At 46.0% G+C, this 17232-nt stretch overlaps 1 protein-coding gene across 1 annotated transcript in view; it reads right to left on the bottom strand.

Annotated features, from left to right (window-relative positions):
* The window catches only part of LOC137630593 (dynein axonemal heavy chain 5-like), a 429728-nt gene that overhangs the window by 26127 nt on the left and 386369 nt on the right, over positions 1-17232 (bottom strand). The window lies entirely within an intron of this gene.

Raw genomic sequence — 17232 nt, 5'->3', positions numbered from 1 at the left:
CCCGGATCTGACGTTTCTCGCCAAAAACGAATTACCCACCAAAAGATGGGGCCCTTGGAGAATATGCCCCCTGAAGGAAGATGCCTCTCTATGCCCAGTAGAGAGCCTCAAGGTCTATCTTCGCTGAACTTCGAACTTTGGTGGAGGCCAACTCTTCAAAGGAGAAACATCGGGCAGCGACCTGTCACTGAAACAACTAAGAGCGAAAATCACCTACTTCATTCGCAGAACGGATCCCGACAGTACACCCGCCGGTCACGATCCTAGAAAAGTTGCATCGTCTCTGAATTTCTTTCAGAGTATGGACTTCGAAAGCCTTAAAAGTTTCACAGGCTGGAAGTCCTCGCGTGTTTTCTTCAAACATTATGCGAAACAAGTGCACGAAGTCAAACATTTTGTGGTAGCCGCAGGTAGTGTTATGAAACCTGCACCTAACTCTGCATAGAACAGCGAGTTACTTAGGACTCTAACTCTTCGGGTGCCTATGTTGACCCTCGAGCGATACGTAGTGATGTCGAAAACACTTAGTGCTTTCTTATAACTGTTCTTATCCCAGGTGAAATGTCATAGTCGTCACACGAGTGCCGCATGCCTAGAGCATGATGTGTTTTAATTAAAGACTGACGTTCCTCGAGAACGAGTGCCTACTAATAAATTTGAAATTCCGTTTCAGATTCAAGAGCAAGTCTTTATTACTATGTACATTATAATTTGTCGTAAATTAACTTTACTTATTATTGCAATTCATTTAAATTTCTGCAATTGTGAAATAAAATTCTTATTTTATTACTTGTGCGTCTCAATCCGCTCATACTTATACTATGAAATACATGTCTGTCATAGTTTTTATTATCCCCTTCCTTATGGTTAGTGAAGATACTAAGGTCTTAACCCTTATTATATATTCACTTTTGCAATGTAATATTCCAATACGAATACTTACTCTTCATACCTTAGAGACAAAACTATTCTCCTCTACATATAGTGTCCAACCACCACTCGTCTGCCTTCGAGAATGTTCCTATACGAATGCCAACCATTCAGTCTTGTCTCCAAGTTCTTCAGGTTCTTCTAGCAGGGTGAATAGCCCTTCGATAACCACTTTGATCTCGGCATGGCCCGTGGGAACTTCACTGCCAAGGGGGCAGGAAGGTTTCTTCCCTACGGTTCTTTTATTAAGATTACTATGCTACCCTGTTCAAAGCCTTCGGCACTTACCCAATAGGGGAAAATCTACCACGATACATTGATTCTCTGGTATTCTTCCATCAGGACGCCATGGCTTGAGCCCAAAAAACGGATTTTGAGCGAAGCGAAAAATCTAAATTTTGGTGAGATAGCCATGGCGTCCTGATGGACCCTCCCTGCTACTTCGTCTAGTTTTTAGGTCCCACCCTGCTCTGCTGTATCATGGCGATCGGCAAGCAACTGGCTTCAGGATGACGACGGACGTGACGTCATTTAGCAATGGCGCCCGTTTGTTTATGTCTCGAGTACCAAAAGTAGCCACGAACGAGATTAGCTGTGGAACGGCTCCCAACTATTCTCCGCCCCTACACACCGAAGTGTTAACTCTGTTTAGGGTGTAGATAGCTATGTGGCGCGTTAATACATGTGTCCCCTGTTGATTTACGATGTCTTAAAAGGGAAACCTTTAGGATACTCGCTCCAGAAGTTAGAATTTTGTGATAACCTGTGGTTAAATTCTCTGGGAATATCTAGTAGTTATATACCCAAGGAAGCTACCAAAAAGGAACCTTCCATCAGGACGCCATAGCTATCTCACCCAAAAATAGATTTTTCGCTTCGCTCAAAATCCATTTATTCTGCTGCCTAGGATGGCGCCGGCATGGGAACTCTGTTTCTCTATGTTAAGGGTGTCGGCTAGATGATGCCGGTCCCCTTACTGTTAATTGGCAGACCCTAGGCTGGGGATCGATTTCTCCGGCCGTCTAGGATGGCGCCGATACTGAAACAGAGCTTCCTCAAGGTGTGATATGGCCGACATGCTGCCAGCTCCTCTCACACCTTATACAGGACCCTTTCCCCTCCCCATTCTGTCCTTTGGTGATGGTCTAGCCATCACATCCCTGAGGCCGTTGTTCTACAACTGCGCCGATTGCCAGCAGGTTGTAGGGTTGGCTTGGGCTTCTGCTTGTATGGCCTAGTCGTGTAGCTTCCCTATTGGACATGGGCTCCGGGATAGCTATGGCGGCAAGTCTAGCTGCCGGCAGAAGACCCACTTACTTCAAGAGTGTTCTTCAGTCCTCCCTTGGGCTGCCATTCAGATCCTATGCTGGCAGGGACTGGCGACGGAGGTGGATGGGTAGAAGCTTGATTATCTTATATTCTCCCCTTCCATTAGAACCCTCATTCCGGAGGAAGGAAGGAAGTGAGACAGTGCTCTTCACCTTCACTCCTTGCTTTCTTTCTCACTATTAACTAGTACCGCCAGGTACTAACCTAACTGGCGGCTGCCAGCCACTAACCATGCCGGCAAGATGAAGGCTAGACTTGTGGACCGGCAGCCATTGATTCACTGTCACATCTGACTTAGCCAGTAACAGCCGGCCAAGTCTGATATACCGGCCACTGCCCTGTCACATTGAATGCTGCCTGGGATAGTGTGCCGACAGCCGGCAAGCCGCCGGCAGTCTGAGGGCTCGCTAGCCATAAAACTTATCAATATTGTGTCAGTTGAATCGTGCCTTAGGTACTAGCATTGCCGGCTACGTGCCAGCGGCAACAACGGTATATGTATATACAGTATATCTGTAGTATAGAGCATACTACAGACAGAAAACTATGGCATAAAAGTATACAGTAGTTAAATTTTCCAACATACTCTGTGTGTCCAGGCACAGTCTATTGTTGAGACCTCATAGGATTGGGAAAGGAATTCCCCTTCTATATACTGATAGATGATCAGTTGTTAATGACCCTCATTATTAATCCTTTTGAAAGTGAGTGTTAGTTACACTTTTCTATCCTTATAGGCTAGACTCTTCCACCGGGCCTTCTGAGGAGGATAACCCTATGGTTAATTTTGAGGGAGGTCACAGCAATTGGCTGGGCGGGAAACACACGTATGTGTCTTTCCTAATTAATTTCTAGCTTACCTATCCTAAGATATATGCAATAAAATAAAATGGAAATTATTATTATAATACTTATTAGTTTATATAGTGAGATAGACTACTTTATATTCATTTTATTTTCCTCTCTTTACAGGAGGACCATGTGAAGTGCAGCAGCGTCTTCTGCAACGTGCGTAGCAGGGACTTCTGCGGACCTGGAGTGTAGGACACACTCCCGCTGTTCCATCACTAAGGAACCTCTCAGATACTGGGACCCCAGGTATGTACTGTGTGCAAAGACTTGGTGTATGAGGCTTTTGAAGATCACAAGACAGCGGAGTCAAGGGATAATGCTCGGAACAAGCTGCGAAGATGGGTTCGTGGTTTCCAGAAGAATACCACAAGGCCTTACCTCCCTTGTGAGCGTATGAGGGGCTGTCTATTCCCCAATGCATCTGCGGATGTGGTTATCCCTCAGCCTCACCCTGAGATCCCTTGCATCCAGATAGCCGTGCATACGGATGTCTCAGATGCGATGAAGGACACCCATCTAGATGAGAGTATGTCAGAGGTGTCAGAGGACACCGAAAAGGACCTTCTGGCGTAAGGTCGAGATGAGGAGTCAACGTTGGCTCCAGAGACGGAAGAGGATGAAGTCGAAACAGTCTCTGTTTCGTCGGTTCCTGTCCCAGAACTGGTGCCCTCTACGTCCTCCGCTCCTCAACCCGATAAGTCCGACAACACCCTGTCTGCCATCAAAGCTATGATGAAGATGTTCGAGAAGAAGAGCGAACAAAGAGAAGCTGCGCTAAGGAAGGAGATTCTTCAGCTTGCAGTGAACCGTGGGTCTCAGAGGAGACTCAACGTAAAGGATCTTCCCTCGTGCTCCAAGGTAAACCAGAAGAATACCACAAGGCCTTACCTCCCTAGTGAGCGTATAAGGGGCTGTCTATTCCCCAATGCATCTGCGGATGCGGTTATCCCTCAGCCTCACCCTGAGATCCCTTGCATCCAGATAACCGTGGATACGGATGTCTCAGATGCGATGAAGGACACCCATCTAGATGAGAGTATGTCAGAGGTGTCAGAGGACACCGAAAAGGACCTTCTGGCGTAAGGTCGAGATGAGGAGTCAACGTTGGCTCCAGAGACGGAAGAGGATGAAGTCGAAACAGTCTCTGTTTCGTCGTTTCCTGCCCCAGAACTGGTGCCCTCTACGTCCTCCGCTTCTCAACCCGATAAGTCTGACAACACCCTGTCTGCCATCAAAGCTATGATGAAGATGTTCGAGAAGAAGAGCGAACAAAGAGAAGCTGCGCTAAGGAAGGAGATTCTTCAGCTTGCAGTGAACCGTGGGTCTCAGAGGAGACTCAACGTAAAGGATCTTCCCTCGTGCTCCGAGGTAAACCCGTGGAGGCATGCCGAGTACATGCCAATTACGAACGGTAAGATCTTTATTTCAGAGAAGCTGGGAGCTGTCCTTATCGAGGACATTGAGTTCTGACCCAGCTTTGATTCCTACCCAGACTACTTCGTTCATCTAAGGGTGGAACCTGTATCCAAGGAGGAGACAGAGCCTAAGGAGGTCATAGTGCTTGACCATACGAAGGCTCAGGCTTTGCTAGCCAGCAGTTTGAAGGACAGGGGCTTCACCAATTCTAAGGTGCCGGCCCTGAGCAAGAAACATCCTTCTTTTCTTGCTCCACCAACTATGGCCTTCCCCTTTGCGGAAAAAGGGTTTAAGGCGGTGATCAAGGCAGTGGAAGCTGGGAAACCTTGCCCTAAACTGGAGGAGTGTAGACCCCTTTCTCTAGCTTTGCCAATGGACCACAAGGACTGGAAGGATATTCAGCTTACCTTCTCAGTCAGGAAGTTGGAGGGTGATATCGCTGGACGTCAGTTTAGCGATACCCTCCCCAAGTTGTCTGAGTTTCTCCTGCGTAGGGAACAGGATACAAAGGAAAGGCTTGCTGCCTCTCTCTCCCTCCAGGTGATCCTGGAGGCAATGGCCAGTGAACAGAGATCCCCGGATATGTTCATAGTTATAGCCAAAACACACCCCGGATATGTTCATAGTCATAGCCAAAACACACTTGGCAACCCTAACGAAAGACTTCTATAGCTTTGTTAGGGCAAGAAGGGCTTGTAGAGAGTTCGTGTTTGCTTTGGCTGCGGTCAAACACGAACCCAGGAAGTTGATATCTTCCAATATATGGGGAAAAGACCTATTCCCAAATGAATTGGTCAAAGAAATAGTTGACAAGGCCGCCACGGAGAATAGAAATCTTCTCCAGAAGTTTGGCATGTCGGCTAAGAGGATGTTTTCTGCGGATGAAGGTCCCCAACCGAAGAGGAAGACAAAGAGGCCAAGAGTGCCATCTCGCCCTACTAGGCAAAACAACAACAACAAATTCCCATGACCGCGGTGCCACAGTTGGTGGCACAGCCCCAACCCACCTACCAGATGGTACCCCAGCAGGTGGTGACTCAGTCACCAGCCTTTACTCCCGCCTATGAGAGGCAGACCACAACCTTTCGCCCTAAAGGTAGGGGGTCAGGTAGAGATTCCTCTAGACGTCCCTCGAGAGGAAGAGGCGGTAGGGGAGCACGCAGTCAAGGAGGCAAGCCTTACGGAAATCAGAAGCAATGAGATGCTTCCGGTAGGAGGAAGATTACGACTCTTCCGGGATCGTTGGACCTTCAATCCCTGGGCCCACAGCTTAATCAAGAGTGGACTAGGTTGGAGCTGGAAGATAGCTCCATCATCATTTCCTCAATTCTTCCAACACTCCACCCCCGTTCTGGAAGAATACACCCAGGAGCTCTTGAGCAAACGGGTGATAAGGAGGGCAAAGTCCATCAAATTCCAAGGAAGGCTGTTTTGTGTTCCCAAGAAGGACTCAGACAAACTCAGAGTCATTCTGGATTTGTTGCCACTCAACAAGTTTATCAAGAACGACAAGTTCAAGATGCTGACCCTTCAACACATAAGGGCCCTGTTGCCCAAAAGGGCATACACAGTCTCCATTGACATGGCAGATGCCTACTGGCACATTCCGATCAATCGCAAACACTCCTCCTACCTAGGATTCAGGCTACAAAAAAGATAGTAAGCTTTCAAAGCCATGCCTTTCGGACTAAACATAGTCCCAAAGATCTTCACGAAGTTTGCAGAAGCAGTCATTCAACAACTACGCCTACAAGGGGTCTAGGTGGTATCCTATCTGGGCGACTGGCTGGTGTGGGCAGCATCCGAGACAAAATGCATGCAAGCATCCAAGAAAGTGATCCAGTTCCTGGAACATCTAGGATTCAAGATTAACGCCAAAAAGTCTCGACTATCTCCAGCTCAGAAGTTTCAATGGCTAGGCATACATTGGGACTTACAGTCACATCGCCTCTCCATTCCATTAAAGAAGAGGAGTGAGATACCAGGATCTGTCAAGAGACTTCTAAAATCCAACAGGATTTCAAGTCGCCAACAGGAGAGAGTGCTGGGCTCCCTTCAGTTTGCACCAGTGACAGACACAGTGCTAAGAGCACAGTTAAAAGTTGCATCAGGAGCCTGGAGAAGATACGCATCAAACGCTCGAAGAGATCTAAGAAGACCAATACCGATTCGACTATGATCACTTCTCAGGCCATGGTCAGAGGCCAAGAACTTCAAGAGGTCAACACCTCTGCAACCGCCTCCACCCTCAGTCATCATCCACACGGATGCATCAACGGAAAGTTCAAGGAACTTGGTCCTCTCTATTCAAGACCTTTCATATCAACATTTTGGAGGCCATGGCAGTCTTCCTCACACTGGAGAGATTATCCCCTTGCCCATCAGTCCATATAAGACTGATTCTAGACAGCGAGGTGGTAATGAGATGTCTGAATCTTCAAGGCTAGAGATCACCTCAACTCAACCAAGTGATGTTGGCCATCTTCTGTTTAGCGGAAAAAGAGAGATGGCACTTATCAGCAGTTCACCTTCGAGGGTTCCACAACGTGACAGTAGACGCTCTATCCAGGACAGCTCCGATAGAGTCAGAATGGTCCCTAGACGCAAGATCATTCTCCTTCATCTTACATCAAGTCCCGGAACTGCAGATCGACCTCTTCGCGACGAGCGACAACAAGAAACTTTCTCAATACATGGCCCCGTACGAGGACCCTCTAGCGGAAGCAGTGGACGCCATGTCCCTCAACTGGAACAAATGGACCAGGATTTATCTGTTCCCTTCATCCAACCTGCTGATGAAGGTCCTCAACAAGCTGAGATCTTTTCAAGGAACCACAGCCCTAGTGGCTCCCAAGTGGCCCCGGAGCAACTGGTTCCCATTAATATTGGAATTACAGCCGAGGCTGATTCCCATGCCGGACCCAGTTCTGTCTCAACAAGTACAGAAGTCGACTGTCTTTGCTTCATTACAGAAAACCCAAGACCTTCATCTCATGATTTTCTCTCCCTAGCAATAAAGCAAAGGTTTGTGATCTCGAAAGAGAGTATAGACTTTTTAGAGGAATATAAGTCAAAATCTACCAGAAGGCAATCGAGTCATCCTGGAAGAAATGGGTGACCTTTGTCAAGGCAAGAAACCCAAAGGAAATCTCGACGGATTTCTGTTTGTCTTTCTTTATTCACCTTCATGAACAAGGTTTAGCAGCCAACACGATAACTACATGTAAATTTGCCTTGACTAGACCCTTGTTTTATGCTTTCCAAGTAGACTTGTCTAATGAGATTTTTAACAAAAACCCTAAGGCCTGTGCTAGGCTCAGGCCTGCAGCACCTCCAAGGCCCATCTCATGGTCTTTGGATAAGGTACTACCTTTTGCTTCAAGTTTGGACAACGATAATTGCTCTTTGAAAGATTTGACTCAAAAAGTTATATTCTTGTTTGCTCTAGCCTCAGGGGCTAGAGTTAGTGAGATAATGGCCCTTTCTAGGGAAGAAGGCCATATCCAGTTTGCTGAAACGGGAGAGCTAAATCTCTTTCCCGATCCAACATTTCTCGCCAAAAATGAGCTACCCACTAGGAGGTGGGGTCCCTGGAGAATCTCCCCTCTGAGGGAAAATGTCTCGCTGTGTCCAGTGGAGAGTCTAAAGGTCTATCTTCGCAGAACTTCAGACTTCAGGGGAGGACAGCTCTTTAAAGGAGAAACATCGGGTTCAAACTTATCCCTAAAATAACTAAGGGCGAAGATCACCTACTTCATTCGCAGAGCGGATCCTGACAATACACCTGCAGGTCATGATCCTAGGAAAATTGCTTCTTCGTTAATTTTTTTCCAGCGCATGGATTTTGAGAGCCTTCACTCGTTTACTGGATGGAAGTCATCCAGAGTGTTTCTCAAACACTATGCGAAGCAAGTGCAAGAACTAAAATGTTTCGTGGTGGCGGCAGGTAGTGTACTAAAACCTGTCGCTTAGTGCTGCGAGGAACAGTGAATTATGTGGGACTGTAATTCTATGGTGTACATGTGGGCACATTATAGTGCAACATGGTAAGTGAAATGTCATCAAGGTGACATTATGGACTGTTCTAGTGTAAAACGGTGATGAAACATAGACTGGACACTAAATGCCGTGTGTTTTTTACACAAGTGTAAATAGACAGAACTCTCAAAAAGACATTAGAAAATTTATAAAATTTTCATTGGAGTGGCAAAAATATTTTTTTGTTTTCAGATAAAATGTTATTTTGATAATAAAATAAATTTTTGAATATACTTACCCGGTGATTATAATAGCTGCAACTCTGTTGCTCGACAGAAAACTCTACGGAAAAAATTCGCCAGCGATCGCTACACAGGTAGGGGGTGTACTTCAACAGCGCCATCTGTCGTCCAGATACCCAGTACTCATTGTAAACAAAGAACTCAATTTTCTCCTCGGTCCACTGCGTCTCTATTGGGGAGGAAGGGAGGGTCCTTTAATTTATAATCACCGGGTAAGTATATTCAAAAATTTATTTTATTATCAAAATAACATTTTTCAATATTTAACTTAGCCGGTGATTATAATAGCTGATTCACACCCAGGGGGGTGGGTAGAGACCAGCATTACATGTTGACATTATTATGAGCTAAGTATTTTTTATTTCATTTTAGAAATTATCAAAATAACAAAAACAAAATAAATAGGTACCTGGTAAGGAAGTCGACTTGAACAATTACTCTGCCTTTTTAAGTACGTCTTCCTTACGGAGCCTCGCGATCCTCTTAGGATGCTGAGCGACCCCTAGGATCTGAAGTATGAAGGGTTGCAACCCATACCACAGGACCTCATCAAAACCTCTAATCTAGGCGCTTCTCAAGAAAAGAATTTGACCACCCGCCAAATCAACCAGGATGCGAAAGGCTTCTTAGCCTTCCGGACAACCCAAAAACAACAATAAAAAAAATTTCAAGAGAAAGATTAAAAAGGTTATGGAATTAGGGGATTGTAGTGGTTGAGCCCTCACCCACTACTGCACTCGCTGCTACGAATGGTCCCAGAGTGTAGCAGTCCTCGTAAAGAGACTGGACATCCTTAAGATAAAAAGACGCTAACACTGACTTGCTTCTCCAATAGGTTGCGTCCATTATACTTCGCAGAGATCTATTTTGTTTAAAGGCCACTGAAGTTGCGACAGCTCTAACTTCATGTGTCCTTACCTTCAGCAAAGCTTGGTCTTCCTCACTCAGATGTGAATGAGCTTCTCGTATTAACAGTCTGATAAAATAGGATAAAGCATTCTTTGACATAGGCAAAGATGGTTTCTTAACTGAACACCATAAAGCTTCTGACTGTCCTCGTAAAGGTTTAGTTCGTCTTAAATAGAACTTAAGAGCTCTTACAGGGCATAAGACTCTTTCTAGTTCATTTCCAACCATATTCGATAGGCTTGGAATATCGAACGATTTCGGCCAAGGACGAGAAGGTAGCTCGTTTTTGGCTAGAAAACCAAGTTGTAGAGAATATGTAGCCGTTTCAGATGAAAATCCGATGTTCCTGCTGAAGGCGTGAATCTCACTGACTCTTTTAGCTGTGGCTAAGCAAACCAGGAAAAGAGTCTTTAAGGTGAGATCTTTAAAGGAGGCTGATTGTAGCGGCTCGAACCTTTCTGACATGAGGAATCTTAGTACCACGTCTAAATTCCAACCAGGTGTAGCCAAACGACGCTCCTTCGTGGTCTCAAAAGACTTAAGGAGGTCCTGTAGATCTTTATTGTTGGAAAGATCTAAGCCTCTGTGACGGAAGACTGATGCCAACATGCTTCTGTAACCCTTGATAGTGGGAGCTGAAAGAGATCGTTCTTTCCTCAGGTATAAAAGGAAGTCAGCTATTTGAGTTACAGAGGTACTGGTCGAGGATACAGATACTGACTTGCACCAGTTTCGGAAGACTTCCCACTTCGATTGGTAGACTCTAAGGGTGGATGTCCTCCTTGCTCTAACAATCGCCCTGGCTGCCTCCTTCGAAAAGCCTCTAGCTCTCGAGAGTCTTTCGATAGTCTGAAGGCAGTCAGACGAAGAGCGTGGAGGCCTTGGTGTACCTTCTTTACGTGTGGCTGACGTAGAAGGTCCACCCTCAGAGGAAGAGTTCTGGGAACGTCCACTAGCCATCGAAGTACCTCAGTGAACCATTCTCTCACGGGCCAGAGGGGAGCAACTAACGTCAACCTTGTCCCTTCGTGAGAGGCGAACTTCTGCAGTACCTTGTTGACAATCTTGAACGGAGGGAATGCATATAGGTCTAGATGTGACCAATCTAGGAGAAAGGCATCTATATGAACTGCTGCTGGGTCCGGGATTGGTGAGCAATATATTGGGAGCCTCTTGGTCATCGAGGTTGCTTAGAGATCTATGGTTGGCTGGCCCCATGTGGCCCAAAGTCTCTTGCACACATCCTTGTGGAGGGTCCATTCTGTTGGAATGATTTGTCCCTTCCGACTGAGGCAATCTGCCATGACATTCAAGTTGCCTTGGATGAACCTCGTTACTAGTGAAATGTTTTGACCTTTTGACCAGGTGAGGAGGTCACTTGCGATCTCGTACAATGTCATAGAGTGGGTCCCTCCTTGCTTGGAGATGTACGCCAAAGCCGTGGTGTTGTCCGAGTTCACCTCCACCACTTTGCCTTGAAGGAGAGACTTGAATCTTTTCAAGGCCAGATGAACTGCCAGTAGCTCCTTGCAGTTGATATGCATTGTCCTTTGACTCGAGTTCCAAGTTCCCGAGCATTCCCGACCGTCTAAAGTCGCGCCCCAGCCTGTGTCCGATGCGTCCGAGAAGAGAACGTGGTTGGGAGTCTGAACAGCCAGGGGCAGACCCTCTCTGAGGCTGATACTGTCCTTCCACCAAGTCAGGCAAGACTTCATCTTCTCGGAAATGGGGATCGAGACCGCTTCTAGCGTCTTGTCCTTTTTCCAGTAAAAAGCTAGGTGATATTGAAGAGGACGGAGGTGTAGTCTTCCTAACGATACGAACTGTTCCAGGGATGATAGTGTCCCTATCAGACTCATCCACTGCCTGACTGAACATCGTTCCTTCTTCAGCATGTTCTGGATGCATAACTGGGCTTGGCTTGTTCTGGGGGCCGACGGGAAAGCCCGAAAAGCTAGACTGTGAATCTCCATCCCTAAATACACAATAGTTTGGGATGGGACCACTTGAGAATTTTCCAAATTGACAAGGAGACACAATTCCTTGGTCAGATCTAGAGTCCACTTTAGATCCTTCAGACAGCGACGACTGGAAGAAGCTCTTAGAAGCCAGTCGTCCAAATAGAGGGAGGCTCGGATGTCCGCTAAATGAAGGAATTTGGCTACATTCCTCATCAGCCTCGTAAACACAAGAGGAGCTGTGCTTAGGCCAAAGCACAGGGCTTGAAACTGGTAGACAACCTTTTCGTAAACAAATCTCAGAAAAGGTTGGGAGTCTGGGTGGATGGGGACGTGGAAGTATGCGTCCCTTAGGTCTAAAGAGACCATCCAGTCTTCCCTTCTGACCGCTGCTAGAACGGACTTTGTGGTCTCCATGGAGAACGTCTGCTTTGTGACAAAAACATTCAGCGCACTGACGTCTAGCACCGCCCTCCACCCTCCTGTCTTCTTTGCCACTAAGAAGAGACGGTTGTAGAAGCCCGGGGTTTGATGGTCCAGGACTTTGACTACCGCTCCCTTTTCTAGTAAGAGAGACACTTCCTGTTTCAATGCTCGTCTCTTGTCTTCCTCTCTGTACCTGGGAGAGAGATCGATGGGAGACGTTGCTAGAGGGGGTTTTCGTACAAACGGGATCTTGTACCCCTCTCTGAGCAACTTCACAGATTGTGCATCTGCGCCTCTCTTCTCCCAGATCTGCCAGAAGTTCTTGAGTCTGGCTCCCACTGCTGTCTGAAGAAGCTGGCAGTCAGACTCTGCCTTTAAAGGACTTGGTTCCTTTCTTCTTTCCACGTCTCCCTTCGGCATGAGCACCTCCTCTGCTGGAGGCTCTGCCATGAAAGGGCGGAATAAATCGGGACGCTGGAGTGTCCATCCTTGGTCTAGCTGACAAGGTAGGCAAAGGGGTGGCTTTGCGAGCAGAGGACGCAACCAGATCATGAGTATCCTTCTGTATCAAAGAAGCTGCAATCTCCTTAATCAGGTCCTCTGGAAAGAGGCACTTGGAAAGAGGAGCAAACAGAAGTTCGGATCTTTGGCAAGGTGTAACTCCAGCTGACAGGAAAGAGCAAAGGTTCTCACGCTTCTTGAGGACTCCGGACACGAACGATGCAGCAAGCTCATTAGATCCGTCACGTACGGCCTTGTCCATGCAGGACATGATGAGCAAGGAAGTCTCCTTCTCTGTCGGAGAGATCTTCCTGCTTAGAGCTCCCAGACACCAGTCTAAAAAGTTGAAGACCTCGAAGGCTCTAAATATCCCTTTCAACAGGTGGTCCAGGTCCGAAGATGACCAACATATTTTTGAGCGTCTCATGGCTAGCCGACGGGGAGAGTCTACAAGACTTGAAAAGTCGCCCTGGGCAGAGGCAGGAACTCCCAAGCCGAGAACTTCTCCCGTGGCATACCAGACGCTCGATCTAGAAGAGAGTCTAGCAGGGGGAAACGTAAAGGCTGTCTTCCCTAGACTCTTTTTGGACTGCATCCATTCTCCTATCACTCGTAAAGCTCTCTTGGACGAGCGTGCGAGGACGAGTCTAGTAAAGGCAGGCGAGGATGACGGCATACCTAAAACAAACTCTGACGGAGGAGAGCGCGGAGCCACAGACACAAACTGGTCCGGAAACATCTCTTTGAACAGTGCTAAAACCTTCCTAAAGTCCAAAGAGGGTTGCGTGGACTTAGGCTCGTCAAGATCCGAATGTGGTTCATCAACGTGTGCAGCACCATCATCATCAGAAAGTCCATCATCCGAGTATTGAGGAGGAAGCGGCAATGGAGTAGGTAACGGCTGGTTAGCTGAGTCCGGTCGCACGGGTGCATGCGTGACTGAGCCGGACGCAACGTCATGGAACTGTTGCCCAGTCTGTGAGCTGGCAACAACCATAGCAGCGCGGGGACGCACAGCGTCTACTCCAGACTGTCTAGTCTGATGTGGGTGAGCAGTGGCAACCACACTGGGTTGCGGAGGTTGACGCACCGCGTCAAAACAAAACAACTCTGACGGTTGTTGTACCTCACGAACGTCAACGGAAGGGTCCGTGCGTCGCTAAACGTCAACATGCGGCTGGCAGGGCACACTGGAACGCATGGGTGGCGGAACTCTCTCAACTGGAGTGCGCAAGAAGGTCGCCTCAGCGTCCACAGGACGCACAACCGAGTGTGTGGTTGGTTGTAGGCAAGAGGCTGTACTAGCTGGTGCAGCAGCAACCTTCTCCGCACGCAAGTCCTGCATCAGAGACGTTAATTGAGACTGCATGCTCTGCAGCAAAGACCACTTAGGGTCTGCAGGAGCAGGTGCGGCGACAGACGGTGTAACTGTCTGAGGCGGTACCGCTTTGCCTCTCTTAGGAGGTGAGCAGTCATCGGAAGACTGCAGCGAGTCCGAACTGACCCAGTGGCTACAGCTGGGCCGTTGGACTTGCGCGGAAGGGACCGACTTGCGTTTTAATGGTCGTGAGACCTTGGTCCATTGTTTCTTGCGAGAATCACCTTCCGAAGACGAGGAATAAATGGGCTCTCTCGTCTTTGTGCGGCAGGGGCGATCTTGGGAAGATGCGCCCGGTACCACGGAGGGAACGTCTGTTCGCTGATTAAAGCCTCTCGAACCCATTGGTCGTACGACATTGCTTCTCCCCTGGACTTGGGAGCTTGCAAGAGGTCCCGGACTAGGAGGACGACAGGCACGAACAGACGAACCCTCAAGCGCAACACTATCCACAACACTATCACTCACTTTAACACTTCCCACTGCACTTTTACACTTCAGCTCCTTGACATCCGCCATGAGCTGGTTACGGTCACTAGCCAGGGACTCAACTCTCTCACCCAGAGCTTGGATGGCACGCATCATATCAGCCATCGAAGGTTCCTGAGTGCCAGAAGGGGGATTAGGAGCAACCACTACAGGGGAAGGAATAGGTTGTGGGGCATGAGGAGAGGAAATTTCAACAGAACGAGAGGAACTTCTCCTAACTCTATCTCTCTCTAGCCTACGTGTATACTTTTGGAATTCGATAAAATCGAATTCCGAAAGCCCAACGCATTCCTCACATCGATCTTCCAATTGACAGGTTTTATCCCGACAATTGGAACAAACAGTGTGAGGGTCGATAGAGGCCTTCGGAAGACGCCTTGAACAGTCCCTAGCATTACACTTCCTAAAATTTGGGACTTGAGAAGGGTCAGCCATTTTGAATTGGTCAAAGGGGAATTCAAAAACTATCCAAAGTCATCAACAAATAATCCGTAATCAAAAAAAAAAAAAAGAATGCAAGGATTTTTGAAGAGAAAGCCTGCACAGCGAAAGCTCAAAACTAGAATAGTGTACTTCACCAAATAGTTGTGAAAACAAATCCAGTTAGCAGACAGCGAATTAGTAGGTCTTGCCGGTAGCACGACAAAGAGAAAATTGAGTTCTTTGTTTACAATGAGTACTGGGTATCTGGACGACAGATGGCGCTGTTGAAGTACACCCCCTACCTGTGTAGCGATCGCTGGCGAATTTTTTCCGTAGAGTTTTCTGTCGAGCAACAGAGTTGCAGCTATTATAATCACCGGCTAAGTTAAATATTGAAAAACAAGTATTTCTGATTTATTCTGTGTTGTCTATGATGGAAAATTTTATTTCACTTGCATTTTTATATTATTATGAAAATGTATGCTGAATTTCTAATTATTGCCTGACAATAAATAATTAACTGTTTTGAGTGTCTTATTTCGCCCTAAACACTTTTAATAAAGTTATGTGTGAGCATTCCTTTCATTCCTTATTATTTTGCATAATAATATTGAGCAAAGGTAGTAACTTTGTTCCTATATGAAAACAAACCTTTTTAGCTAGACTTGACTTGTTTCGATACAAGATACAAACTTGATATACCTCAGATGCTATGGTGGCTGACATGAACTCATGTTCATTTATAAATACAAACTTTGGCTAAAGGCATACAGTGAAACCTGTATGCCCTTTTGATTGGTAGGTAGGTCATATGAAATATGCATACTTCGAGACTCTTCCCTGTAGGGGGCAGGAAGCACTAACATAGTCTATGATTAGATGAAATAACATATAACGGTAATGTCATAAGTCTCTTAGGTCTACATGACCAAGGAAATATTGTCTTGAGGTTTAAGGCACAACTGACTGGGAAATCCACGGATACATTAATGCTCTGGTAAACTTCCATCAGGACGACATGGCCTGAGCCCAAAAAACGTATTTTGAGCGAAGCGAAAAATCTAATTTTGGGTGAGATAGACATGGGGTCCTGATGGTCCCGCCCTCCTTTCTATGAAAAGCCTTGGCAGGATCTCTCCCAATAAAACTTAGTACCAGCTTAACGCTACAAGGAATAAAGATGGCAGTGATTATAGCGCCATCTGGGTACTCAAACAGTAATGGAGGAAGGGAACTTTATAACGGCTCCTCTTTTATTTTGCCACTTTTCCCCTCGAAGCGTAAACGCTATGCGGGGTGCAGATTACTATGTGGTGTGTCAAGAATATGTCCCCTGATATTATGTGATATCCTAAAAGGAAAACTTTAAGGATATTCGCACCAGGAGTTAGAATTCCGGAGACCTTAAGTTAAATTCTCTGGGAATATCACTGTAGTCAAATATACCCTAGGAAGCTACTTAAAGGAGCCTTCCATCAGGACGACATGGCTATCTCACCCAAAAATAGATTTTTTGCTTCACTCAAAATCCGTTTTCTGTGGTGGCCTAAGAGAAAGTTTACTTTTATTCTTAGATTCTTTTGACTTGTAACTTTGGAATAAATATGACCCTGACTATCATCTTCAACCTAACCTATAGAACATGTTACAGAATATTCTATCAAAATACTTGACAGCTGTAGGAAACAGATAGATACACAGTACTCTAATGTATATAGAAGTAATGCATATAAAAGTAATGTATATAAAAGAAATGTATATAAAAAGTAATTTATCCAGAAAATAGCTGCCAAACATTTACACAGCCTAGCAATTCATTGCCAACTTACTTTTTCTAAGTACTTGACTATGCAGATAGATAAAGTCATTTACTGAGAGCTAGCGCTAGCAATGTATTGCGCTGATTTATTCATCTTAGTATTTCAGACATAGCTCATTAGTGCATTAAGATTGCAGCAGAAAACAGTCTTTTCCTCTAATCTAAGTAAAATATAGTATAAGCATCCATTGTAAATAGCTCTTCTTTTTATTTAAACAGAGAAAGGAAAGATGAAATTGTGTATTGATAATTGAATGTTCTAAAAACAATGTCAAAGTGAAGAAAATTCACATTGGAAAAGTGAAAAGTACCTATAAAGACGATGCATCAAACCTGAGTGACTACAATCGGTGGCATAGTTAGGACTCTAAATAAACATAATCACATTGCAGATGTTGTCAATGTTAAAACAGCTAGGAATTGTGAATAAATTTGAGATAAAACAAAGACTTCTATTGATTTGTCTCATTAAATAATACCAAATACCTCAGCAGAATGCAGCCAAGCAGCAGCAAGGAAACT

This window comes from Palaemon carinicauda, chromosome 38 (assembly GCF_036898095.1).
Source record: "Palaemon carinicauda isolate YSFRI2023 chromosome 38, ASM3689809v2, whole genome shotgun sequence".
NCBI classification, from domain to species: Eukaryota; Metazoa; Arthropoda; class Malacostraca; order Decapoda; family Palaemonidae; genus Palaemon; species Palaemon carinicauda.
Note: the sequence above shows the minus strand (reverse complement) of the source record. Positions and strands in the feature narration are given on the sequence as shown.